The sequence below is a fragment of the Leopardus geoffroyi genome, chromosome C2 (genome assembly GCF_018350155.1).
Source record: "Leopardus geoffroyi isolate Oge1 chromosome C2, O.geoffroyi_Oge1_pat1.0, whole genome shotgun sequence".
NCBI lineage: Eukaryota > Metazoa > Chordata > Mammalia > Carnivora > Felidae > Leopardus > Leopardus geoffroyi.
Genome location: NC_059333.1, coordinates 74,737,270 through 74,752,954, shown reverse-complemented (window position 1 = coordinate 74,752,954; position 15,685 = coordinate 74,737,270). Strand labels below are relative to the sequence as shown.

The window sequence follows — 15,685 nt, the reverse complement described above, 5'->3', positions numbered from 1 at the left end:
GAGGTTTTATTTCTCAATCTAGTCATTCGCAGGACCCAGTAATTTTTTTTTTTTTTTTTAACATGGAAAAACCCTCCAAAGGAAATAGTAAGATAACATGCCAACATAATTGTTTGAAATGAAGTCTGGTAGAAAATTCAACGAACCCTATGTTTTAGTTAAAAGATAGCAATCTGACCAGGGGTTTGGAGAGCTGTCCAAACCAAGCCTCCTCAGTGGTGGGCTGGTCTTGTTGAGTTTGGGGGGGGGGGGAACCCAAGAACGAAAAACTTCCAAGGGTCCCCATGACTCCTTTGGTCGTCTAGATGTTGACTTTGGAGAGGGCAAATCCAGCTCCCTGCCATGTGAGCATCTGTGGATGTGGACCGCGTTTCGCATGAGTCCTACCAATGCCCCCTGAAGTGGAGGGCACGTAACCCTCCATTTGAAACAATCAGGCCCAACACACAGGACCCAGGGCCAGGCTTTCTCCCTCTGTCTTCCCCTCTCCCGTGGGTGGCTTCTCCTGGAACACTGGCTCATATCTCTGGAGCCTGTGGTTTGAGAATTGCTATTAGCCAACTACAACAGGGCCTGGAGAATTTACTTCGGGTCTAAAATGGGAACCGGACCCACCCTCTGAGTAATGCTCATCCCCTTGGTAGGTTTTGGCTGTCAGCCGGCTACTTTACAAGTGAGAGTCTTCCCACCAGCCTGGCCTTGGTTGTCTGTGTAGAGCAACCGCTTGCCTCCCCGACCCCTCCCTTGCTGCTTCCTCGGAATTGGGACAAAAAGAAAATATGGCATGTGTATGCACCTGCCACTTTTCCTGCACTGTGGGCAAACGGGACCCCGAGCAGCCATTGCAGTATTTTCAATCCCTGTGCCACCGTGGGGAGCAAGAGCCGGAGACTTAGGGCGACTCCTGATTACTACCGTGAGTGGACAGGAGTTCCTACACCGGGAACCCAGTTCTTCACACTATAAGACATTTCAGGACCTAGAAGGCATCATTGACCACATGTTTGGGGACGGTACAGAATCCATTTTAAGTGCTATAATATACCCTAACATACAATCAGAATATTGTCCTAACCAATATATGCATAACACTCATGCCTGACCGAGGCCCAGACTGATGAAAAGACCTCCCCAGCTACCTTCAAGGAGTGAAGGGCACCCCTGAGACCCCAACCTACGTGGTGCGACCAAGGTCAGTCCTTCCTCCAAATAAGGCCGAGTTTCCACTTTCCCATGGGTTTCTGCCTTGGCCGATGTGGAAATTAGTTTGTAAAACCTTGCAAAAGAAGAAAGCAAAGCGAAGCCAGGAAACATTTGCCACAAATCTTCCTGTGATGGATAATCACGACATCATTATATACTCTTGTATTATTGAGGGAGCATTTTGCATGCTTTCTGCTTCTTTCTTCAAACTCCTTTATTATAATCAAAGCTGCTCCAGTGGTGCCTTGGTTAATGTCCGGGAGGAAATTCTGATACCAGACCATTAATTTCAAAATGTGCTTTTCAGGGTCCGAAATGTTTCCACCCCCAACATTACACAACCTGTAAGAGCAAAATGGTAAGGTCTGCTACCCTGTTTTTACGGAGAAAATGGGTCTACCAGAAGCAAAATATCTGGCCCAAAGCCACAATCCTCAAAAGTGGCTTATACGGACCTAGAACCTGGACCTTCCTACACCACGTGGCACCCTAACTTCTAGTGGCAACAACCTGGCTCAGACGGTACCTCATTATTGATTCCTCCCCTTCGGGGAAGAGTTTCCCTGTGGGGAACAGTGTTCCTCTGAGACATGCGAGTTTGGGTAGATGACCTCATGTATGGCTATTCTCAGTCCACACCCCCAAGTTCACGGTTCCCATCCAGAGTCCAGGCCACCGGTCAACGCTAATCAGAGCCTGGCTTGCAGCACACACCAGCCACTGTTCTGGAACGGATGAGTGGAACCTTCAGCCTCCTCTTTTAAAGAAACAGAATGTGAGAAACCCCATCAGTCAATCTGGGGTTATGGAAAGGAGATAAAATCCCTTCACCGATTTTGCTGCTCGAAAGTTTCTTCTAGAACATATGAAGAAAGAAGTGGATCGCTAAAGGTGGAAAAGATGAGCTAATATGGGTGTTCACTCCCCAGACTAGTGTCTCGCCAGGGAAGTAGATAACAGAACATATTTCAGAGAAGAGACAGCCACATATAAACCCCTAAAAAAATAAGGAAGAATTACTTCCTCCCAAATGTCTCCCAAAACAAAGATACAAGAGGCATGTGGGGCGCCTGGGTGGCTCAGTCGGTTAGGCATCCGACTTCAGTTCAGGTCATGATCTCACAGTCTGTGAGTTCGAACCCCGCATCAGGCTCTGTGCTGACAGCTCAGAGCCCAGAGCCTGCTTTGGATTCTGTGTCTCCCTCTCTCTCTGCCCCTCCCCTACTTGTGCTCTGTCTCTCTCTGTCTCAAAAATAAATAAGAACATTAAAAGAAAAGTTTTTTAATACAAGAGACATGAAACGTGTGTTGCCTATCTCTGACATTGGAGGCGTGCATAGCAGGAACTCCCCCTCAGAATCTCCTGATATTAAAAAGATCTTTTAAGAGTGAGATGAGGTGTTCTTGTACAATTCTACCTTTGTGCCTACCAAACTCAAATAGACTTTTCTGTAAAAAAAAAATACATGATAACCTTCAATTTGATTGGAAAGGTATACGTATATGTGTGTGTGCTCAAGCACCTGTGTCCTCTGTAAAAACCTGTATCTGAGGGGGGCCTGTGTGGCTCACTCCGTTGAACATCAGTCTCTTGAATTTGGCTCAGGTCATGATCCCAGGATTGTGGGGTCGGGTCCTGAGTTAGGCTTCTCATTGAGCATGGAGCCTGCTTGAGATCCTCTCTGTCTCTTTCCCTCTGCCCCTCCCCTGCTCTCTCTCTCTCTTAAATTAAATTAAATTAAATTAAATTAAATTAAATTAAATTAACAAACAAACAAACACCTTGTATCTTAGTTTGAACTCTCACCCATCTCTCCTCTGGAAAAAGGCAATGGCCTCAAAACTGGCTTCCCTGTCCCTGGTGTTGAGCCATTTGCACACTGTTGTCTACGATGCAGATCTGACCCCCACCCCCTCGCCCCCTTGACTGGAGACGCCTCAAGGCCTTCCATCGCCCACAGGCTAGAGCCCACTTCATAGACGCAAAGTCCTGCCTCCCTCTCCTATCCCAATGCCCATTATTTCCTGCCTCCTGTCCTCCTTCCCTCCCCCCCCCCCCCAGTTTATGCTCCAACAACACGGGGCTCTTTATAGTTTCCTGCCCGTGACACGTGGTTTCTCACCTCCACAGCTTTGCTCACACTGAAACCTCCCCCAGGAGCCCAATCTGCGCCTCTGGGAAGGCTTTCCTGTCATGTAACACATCCTCCCTTCTTCTCGTTCCCCAACAAAGCCCAGGTACCTTTAGAATGTGTCTACTACTATTTTTTTTTAACTTTCTATTGAGGAATAATATAGATCAAAAACTGCCCAGATCTAAAACATGCAACCTGTTGAATGCTCACAAAACATTAACATTTCTGCTGTGGCTGGGAGCAGAAAGATGAGAAGTGGCTTGCCTGCCGGGTGTCGAACCCGGATTTGCAACTTGGCAGGATCCAAGGCCTAGCCATAAGAGATGGCAAAAGTCTCCTCTCTCCTTAGACTTGAAAATGATCGCAGCTGCCAAAGCAAGTAAGTCTAAGCACTCATATGGGCTAAGAACAAAAGAGGTCACTGGAGAATCACACATTTCAGCCTTTTTGCATCAGATCGGAGAAGAAGGAACAAACAGCATTCATTTCTTCCATATTCAGCTTCTGGAACCAGATATCACCTTAACTCAACGGCAGTCACCATACCTGAGTCTGTTCTCCCTACACCCATATAAACAATTGTAGGATGTGTCACACAGAGCAGGTGCTCCCTAAATATTAATATCCCCATCTCTGCACTTTTCGGTAAAGTCCACAGTAGGAAATAATAAACTTACCATTTATGTGGCACTTACTATGTGCCAGACACTGTGCTAAGTAACCACTTACAAATATTATCACATTTATTTTTCAAAGCCACTCTCCCAGGTAGATGATATTATCTGCATTTTACAAATGAGAAAACTGAGCAAACATAGCTGGGATTTGAACCCGTGACTTTGATTCCAAAGCCAGTGATGATAACCACTGTTATACAGCACCAAGGCTCAGGTGCGCATGCCCTGTGTCCCTGCTACTGAGATCAACAGCGCCGAGTGACAATCCTGACCTAGAGGACTCTCTAAATGAAACCATGAACCCTGGGAACTCCAGATGGACCAGCTCTGTCTCCAGTCGGGCCTCACGAGCCGGGTGAGAGCAGGTCCATTTGATGGCATGCTCCATAGTCTCAATCCTCCGGCTGGGATCTGGTTCAGTGTTACCTAGAGCTGTAGCTTGAATTCTTTTTTTTTTTTTTTTTTTCCAACGTTTATTTATTTTTGGGACAGAGAGAGACAGAGCATGAACGGGGGAGGGGCAGAGAGAGAGGGAGACACAGAATCGGAAACAGGCTCCAGGCTCTGAGCCATCAGCCCAGAGCCCGACGCGGGGCTCGAACTCACGGACCGCGAGATCGTGACCTGGCTGAAGTCGGACGCTTAACCGACTGCGCCACCCAGGCGCCCCTGTAGCTTGAATTCTTAAAGCAGATTTTTTTCCTGAGCTTTTCATTGCCTTATTTTGAAAGGAGTGTTTGGGGGAGGTTCGCAGTAATAAAAGATGGAAACACTGACAATATGCACTTCTTCCCATGGCAGCCTAAGGAGACAGGTCCTTCCAAAATGGAGGAGAACCGCTCCCCAAAGGAGCATTTCGGAGAGCAGCCGGGATTTCCTCAGCAGAAAAGCACAAGATCAGAGAAAGTATCCTTCTGCTAGGACCGAATGAGTGCCTCTTGCAAAGGGGCATGTTATCTCGGGACCTATGCCATACCCATGGACAGCCCCAGGAAGGGACATTCTTCTAACCCTCTTCAGACGAATGACCAAGCCAGGGAGCCCAGCAAATGCACACCAGCATGTGGGCCTGCTCCCTGGCCTGGGGACAGACACAAAGGCACCCTGTTCCCCAGCCCAGACCTCTGAAGAGCCTCTCCCGCACCCCACCGCTCAGACATCCCTTGTTTACATTCTACTCACCAGCCAGACCTAATCCCTGGGCTCCGGATCTGCACTTAATCCTGCTTCTACATATCCTCGAGATCAATACGTGTTAATAATAGTCATCATTGTGGGTAAGAACCACGTCTGAGGAGCTCTGAGCCCTTCAGATTTGGTGCCAACAGGAGAAAATATGGAAAACGAAACCCAAACATTTACAAACATTCCAGAATGTTTAGTTCAGGCTGCCCCCCGTAAATAAGAGACAGTCCAGGAGATACCAGTTTTCCTGAGACTCACTTATTTTGTCCTAAATAAAGTTTGGCTTAAAACACACACATGCATACACACACACACACACACACACACACACACACACACAACCCAAGTCACCAGTCTCTGCTTCTCTCTTGCTTCTCAGGGCCATAAGATCTTTTTCATGTAGTTTGCTTCAACACTATTGTATTTCTTCTGTGCTTTGAAACTGAGCCCCTCTCTTTGATGGATATTAGCAAAACGTGCTTTCGTGTCTCCCTAATGAACTTTCACTTGGAAAATACCCCAAACTAGGAAGATGCTAGAAGTGTAACGATATTTTGTTTAAAGCAAAGAGAGACCCTCTCTTCTGGTCCCCTCCTCTTCGGTCCGCCCCAGAGGAATAATCAGCCAAGAATCACAGATGGGATCATTTACAGTGTTACTTTCAAGCTCCCCAGCCCTTGCAGACTGTGTTTGTTCGGTCAAAGTCTTCAGACCCACAGGGTGGGCCTCCTGACAGCCCCGTCTTGCCCGCTCCCAGATACCCTGATTGGGATTTAATCCATGCCGATCTGTCAGAGAGCGACTGATGGAGAGGCTTCTTTGTGATGCTCATGGTAAACTTGAGAGGACTGAAGAGTCCAGACGTGGAGTCAGTATTCTTCAGGAGACCCATCGGCCCTTGCCCGGAGGGGCCCCGGAGAACAGGCCTGCGGTAATTACTGGCTAAACAAAGGGAAAATCCCCCCAAAATGGAAGACAGCTTGGCGCCACAGTGAGAGTGTCTTGGTGGGAGTGTTATTTATTTATTTATTTATTTATTTTAACAATTGAAAATATCATGTGGGGAAAAAATGGTTTTCTAAAATCCAATCACATTGATCTTCAAAGTAAAACTAAGAATAGAGGAAATAAGGGAGCAACAAAACTTAAAGCCGTTAGATGTGCCTAGATTGTATGCTTCTTAGGGAGAGATTAGCTATGACCATTAGTATTTTCGTGCACAAAATTGGGTGAAGCTGGACAGTCTGCCGTCGATCCAATACAACTGTCAAGAGCACCAGCTTCTCAGTGTGGCCCAACTGGACAAGGAGTGGATTGGGCCTCAGGAAACCTGTGTTCTCCTTGCTTAGATACTTACCAGGCTTGGACAAGTCTTTGCCTTTTGACTCTCTGCTTTTCTGCTTCTTCGTCTATAAAATGGGGACATGCAGGTTCTGTCCTTTGCGGGTTTATTCTAGGCATCAAGCAAGGCCATGAAGGTGACAGTACTCTAGGACTCCTAACCTGTGACTTCTTACCATCACCCGCCCGTGGTGAGTGGACTTTAGAAGCAGAAAGCCCCTCCTTCATCAATGTCACCCCAGGTCATCATTATAACTGCCCAGCCCAGGGGTTCAAGATGTCTCACTCACCCCTGTGCGTTTGCTCATATTTTTGGCTCAGCTTGGAATGCCTACCTCCTATTTCCCTCTTCTGTATTTCCAAAACCCACTCGTCTCTCGAGGCTCAATCCAAACGCTAACTCCTCCTTACGCCTTCTTTGATTTTCCTGCCCACCTCCCGGTAAAAAATGACCATGTTCCCTCTGAGCTCCTGCGGCACTGGCCTCTTGTGACTTTTGTCCTCCTTGCCTTCATTCAGTCATTCCTGTTCATAATCTGACCTTTCCTGCCATCACGCCCAAGTGTGGGGGCCGCTTCAGTTGCATTTCAGTACAGAGTCAGACATGGCGCCTTGCGCCCCGTGGGCACTCACCACTTGTTTAAGAAATGAAACCTGCGATAGTCACATTCCTGAGTCCAAATTTTATTTAAAGGCAGCGACAGAGTGTCCTTGCTTTGCACAGAACTGTGTTCCCTGAAACTCACACAGACCGGACCTGTGTTCTCACTTTGAAGTTACCAAGGCACCGTGCAGAGGGAGGATGCGGTGTGTTTCAGTTCATCCCCATGGTGCAGAGTGAGGATTGCCTGTCTACTAAACAATAAATATACAACATAAATGTAATCCATCTAATCATGTGTGTGTGTGGCGGGGGGGAATACCAGCAAATTGTGTGCCGTGAGGGCAGCCAGCCACATGTATTAAACACAGAACTCATATAGCATCTCATAAATCAGAGCCTTGGCAGAAAACAGCATTGCGTGTCCATACTCGGGACGGGGGGAGCTTTAGCGTTGAGTGACCATGTTGTTCCCATTTCAGAACCGTTACAGTGGCTTATGGAAGGCTGTTTATGGAAGTCATTTCCGGGGACGAGGGGCAATCTGAAATATGTAGCTTAGATGTTGAGACATGGTCATTTCTGGAGTACTTTAGCAGCTTTGGGGACAAGGAGACAGAATATTTATAATCTTCATGGTCTCAGGAATGCCTCGAAACCCCCTAAAATTGAGTAAACATCAGCCTCCCTGGTGCCCTGCTTTTTCCAACAGTGAGCACTGCGGCTGGCAGAGAGACTCACATTTTAAGCCACTAAAGTACCACGAGACTGCACAGCAAATCTATTTCAAGAGCTAAACATGCTGAGTTTATGTACTCTGCAGAAGAAAGGGACACAAGGCAGTTAGAAATGATGGAAGATGATAATAAACACGAGTTTAAGCAACTTTAAAGGGAGCCAGGCTGTCTGAGACTTCTGAAGCATGACCAGAGGGCAGAGCACGAGACCCAGGGTGAGGGCCTCGAGGCTGTGCTTCCGATTCAGCTGCTGGGCTCCAGAAGGCTTCAGAGGAGCGTCTACGCTGGCCTTGCTTCCTGGCACCCCTGCCAAAGATCGGGTGAGGGCTATGTTTAAAGTCCACCAAAGACAAGATGGGATGGAACAAATGTGGGCTTTCGAGCCAGCCAACCAGCTGGGGTCTTCGGTGCATTGGTTAACTTGTCTGAGACCCCTCATGGGGGAAGTGCGGGCAGAGCCACGGAAGAGCCAGAGCGATGCTCCCAGAGCCACTCCTGCGAGGCTGGCCTCCTCTGATGGCCTCTCCTCTCCTCATTTCCATTTCTTCACCTATAACATGGGAATTAGGATTCTTTGTCATTTGCATGTTGCTCTGCCGATTGAATTACGATGTGTACGAAAGCATGTGTACAAATCCGAATAAGCAGAAGGGATTCTTCTTTTATCATTATTTTATTTAGTTTCCTTTATGTTTATAGAGAGAGAGCATGAATGGGGGAGAGGGGCGGAGGGAAAGAGAGAGAGAGAGAGGGAGAGAGAGAGACTCTTAAGCAGGCTCCACGCTCAACGCAGAGCCTTATCCGGAGCTTGATCTCAGGACCCTGAGATCATGACCTGAGCTGAAAGCAAGAGTCTGACACTCAATTGACTGAGCCACCACAAACGTAAGGGATTCTTAACACCTCTTATAAGTCTTAGAAGAAGAGGAGAACACCATGTGAGGACAGAGACGGAGGCAGGGGTGGGAGTGATGTGAGGCCAGACCAAGGACTGCTGGCCACTGCCAGCAGCTAGGAAGAGGCAGGGAACGATTCCCCCCTCCAAGTCAGAGGGGTGTGGCTCTGCTGACACCTTGATTTCAAACTTCTAGCCTCTAGAACTGTGAGAGAACACATTTCTATTGTTTAAGCCACCCAGTCTGCGGTACTTTGTAGGGTAGCCACAGGAAACTAATACAGACCTCCATGCTTTTAAATTATACTTGCTAAATAAAACATTCACCTCGTACGACCTCTCCAAACTCCAGAGGGGAGTTCTGCCTATATGGCTCATACTTCTAAGTCTTATTTCTAAAGAGTTTTGCCATTGTTTTAGCAGCTTCCCCTGAAATCTCACTGGGGCACTGCTCACAACACGTCTTCAGAATTGGTGCTTCCGGGACCACCATAAGCGAGAGGCATGTCTGGTCCCCCTGGGAAAGACACATTCTTGGACCAGCTGAAGAGGAAGCAGCCTCCTGTGGAAGGGCGAGTCTGTGACAGATGAAGACCACCGAGATATACTTTTGAAGAGCCTCCAGTGGATTTGTCACTGTCCCTCTCCCTGAGCCCGAGAGAAAGTGGGTCCACAGGGCTTTCTTCCAGCTCAGTTCACCAATGGAAACTAAATCTACCTCGTCTGGTGCCTAACCCAGGGATATACACCCGGAGTCTCTGGAATGAGCCCTGGACTTGGTGTCAAGGACCCTGTGATCTGTTCTCGATTTTGCCACTCACTGGCTCTCCCTAACTTTCTTCGTCTATAAAATGGGTGTACCAGCTCCCTGCAGGGTGGTCCTGGGCCACTGTGACAAGGGCACGGATGTGCCTGTAAAATCATGAAGTGCTGTGCAAACGGTAAGTGGTGAAATCATTATCACGCTCATCCTCCACCAGTTGTCAGCGCCTGTGGGGTGGGGATCCTCCAAGAGGACCAGGAAAACTGGATAAAAGTGTCCAGCTGGTAAGAGAAGAGTCAGCTGTAGTGCCCGATTCTCTGGTATTGGCTGCCCAGGGGGAGAGCAGTTGAGATGAGCTCTCCCGGTGGGTAATAAAATGAGTCTACGTAGGGAGGAAGCAGGATGTATAAAGCCCAGGAGCCTGATCTGTTTCTGAGATCAAACAGAGCAGCATTGTACCGGGGTGTGGAGCTGATGTCAGCGTCTAGAATGCTGGTCGGAATCGCCCTGGTTACGCAGCTGGACCGGAATAAGGCAAGTCTGTATCTGAACTCATTAATTTTTACAACCAACTGAACTGTTCTGCTTTTTTTTTTTTTTTTTTTTTTGGATGGGAGGGGTGTTGGGGGAGGTGGTGCAGGGGGAGAACAAGGGAAGGAAGGGAAAAGGGAGGGGCTAGTATGTATGGAACAGGGGGCTTCCCACCAGCAGACACTATCTCATTATTCCCCAGCAAGCCCTAGCTTCAAACCTCCAGCCCCCTGGACAGTTAGGCAGAGCCGCCGTTGCAGGGAGAGAATCGAGAACCGGGCCAATGTAACGTAAGGATAATTAGAGTGGCACAAGCCGCTTCTAGGAGTTCAAGTTATGTCAATGTTTCCATTATATGCCTCACTTTTTGGGGTTTATAACGGAGCTATAAAAACTCACGCCAGCTGAGAATTTGGCAGGCCAGGTCGCAGCAAAGGAGGGACTGTTTTTTAATTCAATTCAGCTGCTTGTAACTTGGGGCGGGGAGCACGTTGTACATTTGGAGAAGTCCAAGGGGCTGGTTTCAAGCACCGAGAGCTATTGCTGTCTGCTCCCCGCCCCCTCCTCCTGTCTCCTTTGTACTCTCGCTAAAGAAACAGCATTATATAAACACACCTCACCAGCATTCTGAGCAGGGAATATACGGGCACTCTCCAAGTGCCAGATAATTTGGCTTTTCTCCATCCCTCAGAAGGATATGGTTTAACCCCCTTCCAGCAAAGGTGCAAACCATTTCACCCAAACCTCCACACAAAAGATTGTCAAGCCCCTGCGAGCGAGCTGTTTGGTACGAGAGCTATTCCAGACAAATCCCAGCGTTGGGGGCAGCCCTTTCACATTGTTGTAACAGGATTTGACTTGGCCGAGAAGTGTTATCCCCATCTCACAGGTAGGCTTGTTGACCTCTCAAGCACAGAGTTGAGAGTTTCTTCCATATTTCATCCCACGGTCTCCTACTGACTCAAAGTATCCAAATCTCACTGGATCTTTAACAACCCAGTGCACAGACCACCCCCACCATGAAGCCTTCTGTGGTTCTCCTGCTAGAGGTCCTCGCTCTCACCTTTGGCCTCCTATCTGCTCTTTTCCTATAATATTTATCCTTTGGTTGCTGTGCTATATGTCACTGATTTGTGTGCATTTTATTTCTGTATCATGAGTCCCTTCTGACAGCTTATTAAACTCTACCTACTCCGAAGGGCCAAACTTTGAATAGGTGCCAAACTAGATGAACTCTGCTCCATAAGTGTGGGCGGAATTCATCACTTAAATAATTAGTAATGACCATCCGGGGCTGGGTGGCTGACGGAAGAGGCACAAGGAAAGCTCAGATCAGACTGGGACCTACCAATCCCTTCTTCTATAATAGACGGGGAGACAGCACATCAAATTGATTCCTTACCTTGTTACTGATAGTAGCAACAAGAAAATGAGAAGATGTGGGGGTCGGGAGCCTCAACTAGAAAAGTAGTAGAAAGACGCAAGCAATAGCATATATTATATATGAGCACAGTTGTTCCTATATTAGCATATAATAGTAACAAAAACAAGCAAACCCACCATACATATGCACACATAACTCTATTAACCTTATATGAACAGTGAGACTAGTATATTTTACCAATACGCACTGGTTTTGCTCTGCATTATAACCCAATTCCCAGCCTTTAGTGCTATGAAGGTGACGTTATAAACCATGGATAAGTAACTGTATGAATAGATGACACTGACAATCACTCTAGCATATAGAACATTCAATAAAAATTTGCCAAGTAAATGAACGACTTAAGGTAATTTAATGGAGATAAATAATAATGTTTCTCCATACACTAAAGGAAATATTGTTGGTGATGGTAATTAATTTAGGTTCCCTCATAAATACCCAGTTCTGATCTAAGAGCTAGTAGTAAATGGGATTTCAGTCTTCCCTGGGGGTTCAGAGGGCCATATTGTACTAATAAGGCAATGAAAGAATAGACATATGTGTGAGTATGATTGGCAGACTGGTCCCTTCAACATATTGGCACTAAGCCTGACAGTTTGAGGTCACAGAGCTGGGAGGGCCCATGAACGAATAGGTGGGTAGGCTAAGAAAATGTATCTGAGTTGGAGGCTGGGACTGGTTTGTAAAGAAGTCTGGCTTCCACCGCATTTTCTGGAAGATCTCTAATATTGCTCTAGAATTTGTATTTGATTAGAATTTTAAGATCTTTCAAACTTTAGGAATATAACTGAAGCCCACGTTTGTAAGTTAGGACACAATGCTAATTTCAACTGCTTCTTTCTGTAAGGAACAAAATACGAACAAACGCAAGGTTGTCCATTACAAAAAAGGGTATCAAAAAGGGTATATCAAAGTCCAAAGGTTTTATTTATATATACAGGTAAATGTGGGTAGAATTAACTACTTAATTAGGAAATGAAAGTCAGCTGGCTGACAACAGAGGTACAAGTAAAGCTCAGAACAGATGGGACTTCTCAAGTCCTTCTTCCTTAATATAAGGGAAAACGAATAATACATATTTTGGTAGGAAGGAATAATAAGAATGGTTAGGCTATAGGTCATTGGAGAATGCCAAGGGCTTACAATCAGGGAACTTGAGTTGGAATCTAAGCTCTACCACTATATGTCAACTTCTTTTTTCCGAGCCTTGCTGTCTTCATCTATGACATGGGGTCAACGTTACCAAAATCACAGAACTGCAATAGGTCGTATCAATCATGAGTGTGTTTGGCTGCAAGTAACAACAAATGGATTACAGGGGTTTCAAAAAAGAAGAGTGGATTTTTCTCATGTAAGAACAAGTCAAGGTAGGCAACTCAAAGGGCTCACTCAGTGACGCCTTAGGAGATCCAGGTTCTTTCTGTATTTCTGTCTTAACATCTGCCATGTTGGTCCTCCTCATGTTTGTCTTCTCTTGGTCACAAGATGACTACTGTAACTTCAGCGATATGTACACATTCAGGAAGAATGGGCAAGGGGCCGAAGCTCTTCTCCCTGTGAGTCTTTCTCAGCCAATCCATTCTCACATCTCTTTAGACACTCTGGGGTACTTGCCCATCTTCAGATTGATGAGTGGCGAAGGGAGCCGAGATGACCATGATTGCTTTTGACCCATCATCATACATCTTGACTGCTTTTGACCCATCGTCATACATCTTCTGGCACTGAATTAGAGACAAATCAAAGAATCTTTCTGTGCTGGGGTGCCCGGGTGGCTCAGTCAGTTAAGCATCCCACTCTTGATTTCAGCTCAGGTCATGATCTCACGGTTCGTGGGTTTGAGCCCCACACCGGGCTCCTCACTGACAGCTCACACAGATCAATTCAGGGCTATGTCAGCAGGGAAGAAGGGTGGCTGTTGGGTGAGTAACCAGTAGGGTCCGCCCTGTGGTAAAACATGATAAAGCTGAGCTCCCCAAAGTGTGGTCCCTACATCAACAGCATTAGCAGCATCTGGGAACTTGTTAGAAATGCAAAGTGTTTCGTTCCATCCCAGAGCTACAGAATGCGAAACTCTGGGGTGGAGCCCAACAATCTGTGTTTTAGCAAGCCTTCCAGAGGATTCTGACGCTCACTCAGGTTTGAGACCCACTGGGAAAAAGTTGAGAAAAAAACTTAGCAACGAAGCTGGAAACTCCATGAGGGTAATGACATGTGTTCTTTACCAAAGCCTTCCTATGGGAAGTGGGGAGGAGAAAAACCAACCTTTACTGAGTACGTACAAAGGTGGGCAATGTCCTTGACGCCTTCACCTGTCTCTTCTAACTTTATCTGAACAAACGCCATTTTCACAGATGAAAAAACTGAGTATGAGAAGGGTTAAGTTGACTTCTGTGAAGTTATTCATCTGATGAATGACACAGCTCAAATTCAAAGCATGGTCTGATTCCAAGCCAGCATACTTCCCACTGTTACACCTAAAAAACAAAACAAACAAACAAAAAACCAAAAAAAAAAATAACCCAGCCCTGGTAAACTTTAAAATGACTCAATTTATAAAAATCTGATTTCCATGGAAAACTCATTGTTCCTTTCCTGAGCGTTCAGAGCCCTGTGCAGTTTTGCTCTGATTTATCTTCCAGCCTTACCTTCACTACAGCCCCACCCTCGCCCACTCCCATCCACTCAGCCTGGCACAGAGCCACCCCGACGCCTCCCCATTTCTTGGGCATGCCATGCAACTTCAATGCCTCAACTCAATTCCTGCCCTCTGTAATGCCCTCCCTTCCCTTTTCTGCCCGTTGAACTTTATTCTTTGTAAATTATTAAACAACTAAAACTGGCCCTCTGTGTGTTCATAGTATGGTGCAGGAAACTAACGTGGCATTCACTAAGCGTCTGTGTAATAAATGAATGCAAGATGCCTTGTTTGAATTCTTCTACCAAGAGGTACCTCCAAGGTTTTCTTTCTAACCCACCAGCATTTTGCTCACATTTCTGATTTCTCAGTCTGTCCTATACCCAGATGGTATATGTGCCTCTGTCTCCCAAACGACGTGTGGACTCCGAAAACCAAGGTGTGGTCTTACTCATCTCCTTATCCTCCATAGCACCCAGCACAGGGCCTTACACTTAGTAAGGGCTCAAAAACCACATAGGCACGACGGAACTACATAACATGAAACGTACATGTGTACATTTCAAAGAACTTCAAGCAACTGTATTTTTCAATTAGCTGATGAATCCTACCGTTTTTAATGAACAGAAGCCTATTTCATACTAATGCTGTTGATGTGGGAGCAAACCTTTCCTTTGGAGCACTCAAGTAGATGTTACTTGCCCAGTGCTTAGCTAATCCAATTCTGAGAATACAGCGTCACTGCTGGATGTTGAAATGGAGCCATTTTGGGAAGCTGAGCGGAAAACCTCCCAGTAGGAGTTATTTACGCACCTGCTGGATTACCTATAATAAATGATACTGGCCAACTCACGGTGCAATCCCCTAGCACGCTGCACCCTGGCCACTCCCTCCCTGCCTGCATTTACTGGATGACTTCCAAGAATGTTTGGAAATTAAATGTAGCTTGCAGCCTCCAGAAAGTATCAAGGGACAACTTTAAAAGTGATACTGAGCCGTAGATAATTACATTTATTTTAAAGAGTCTTTAAAAGAACACCTTTTTACAATAAATTTTGAGTGTTGGGGAAAAGGTTAATGAAGCTTCGAAGGAGGGACCAGAGAGAAAATGGTTGCTAAAATCTGGCACTTTCTAGGCAGAAAATGCCACGGGTTCAAGGAAAGCTTATCAACATAAATAGGAAAGAAGGCGGAATAGTATATTCAGTTACTCTGTCACTCTTGTTTGTCTCCTTAGGCATTCGTCAGCATTTTCTGGACATTCATTCCAAATAACTAACTAACAAGGATTTATTGAATACCTTCCATACCATGGGCCCAGCCTATGGGAAGCAAAAAAGAGAAGGAACCCCAGAAGAATGACTGCCATTCCTTACAATTTTTTTTTTTTTTACCTTTTAAGAACTTAAAAATGCTTCAAATACTTGATCCCATTCAATCCAATCTCCTCGTACAGATGAGTAAACTGAAGAGCCTACGAGCAGGACTATATGGTTTATAGGTGACTGGGTTGGGATCCATGAGTATGTCTTCTG

The 15,685-nt window shown here is 46.2% G+C and overlaps 1 long non-coding RNA gene across 1 annotated transcript; it reads right to left on the bottom strand.

Moving 5' to 3' along the window:
- Window positions 1-12,416: 12,416 nt before the first annotated feature.
- On the bottom strand, window positions 12,417-14,350 carry LOC123611074. Its single transcript, XR_006718415.1, has 2 exons — window positions 14,161-14,350; window positions 12,417-13,989 (listed from the first exon to the last, which is right to left on the bottom strand). It is a non-coding gene; the product is annotated as an uncharacterized LOC123611074 (long non-coding RNA).
- Window positions 14,351-15,685: the final 1,335 nt, after the last annotated feature.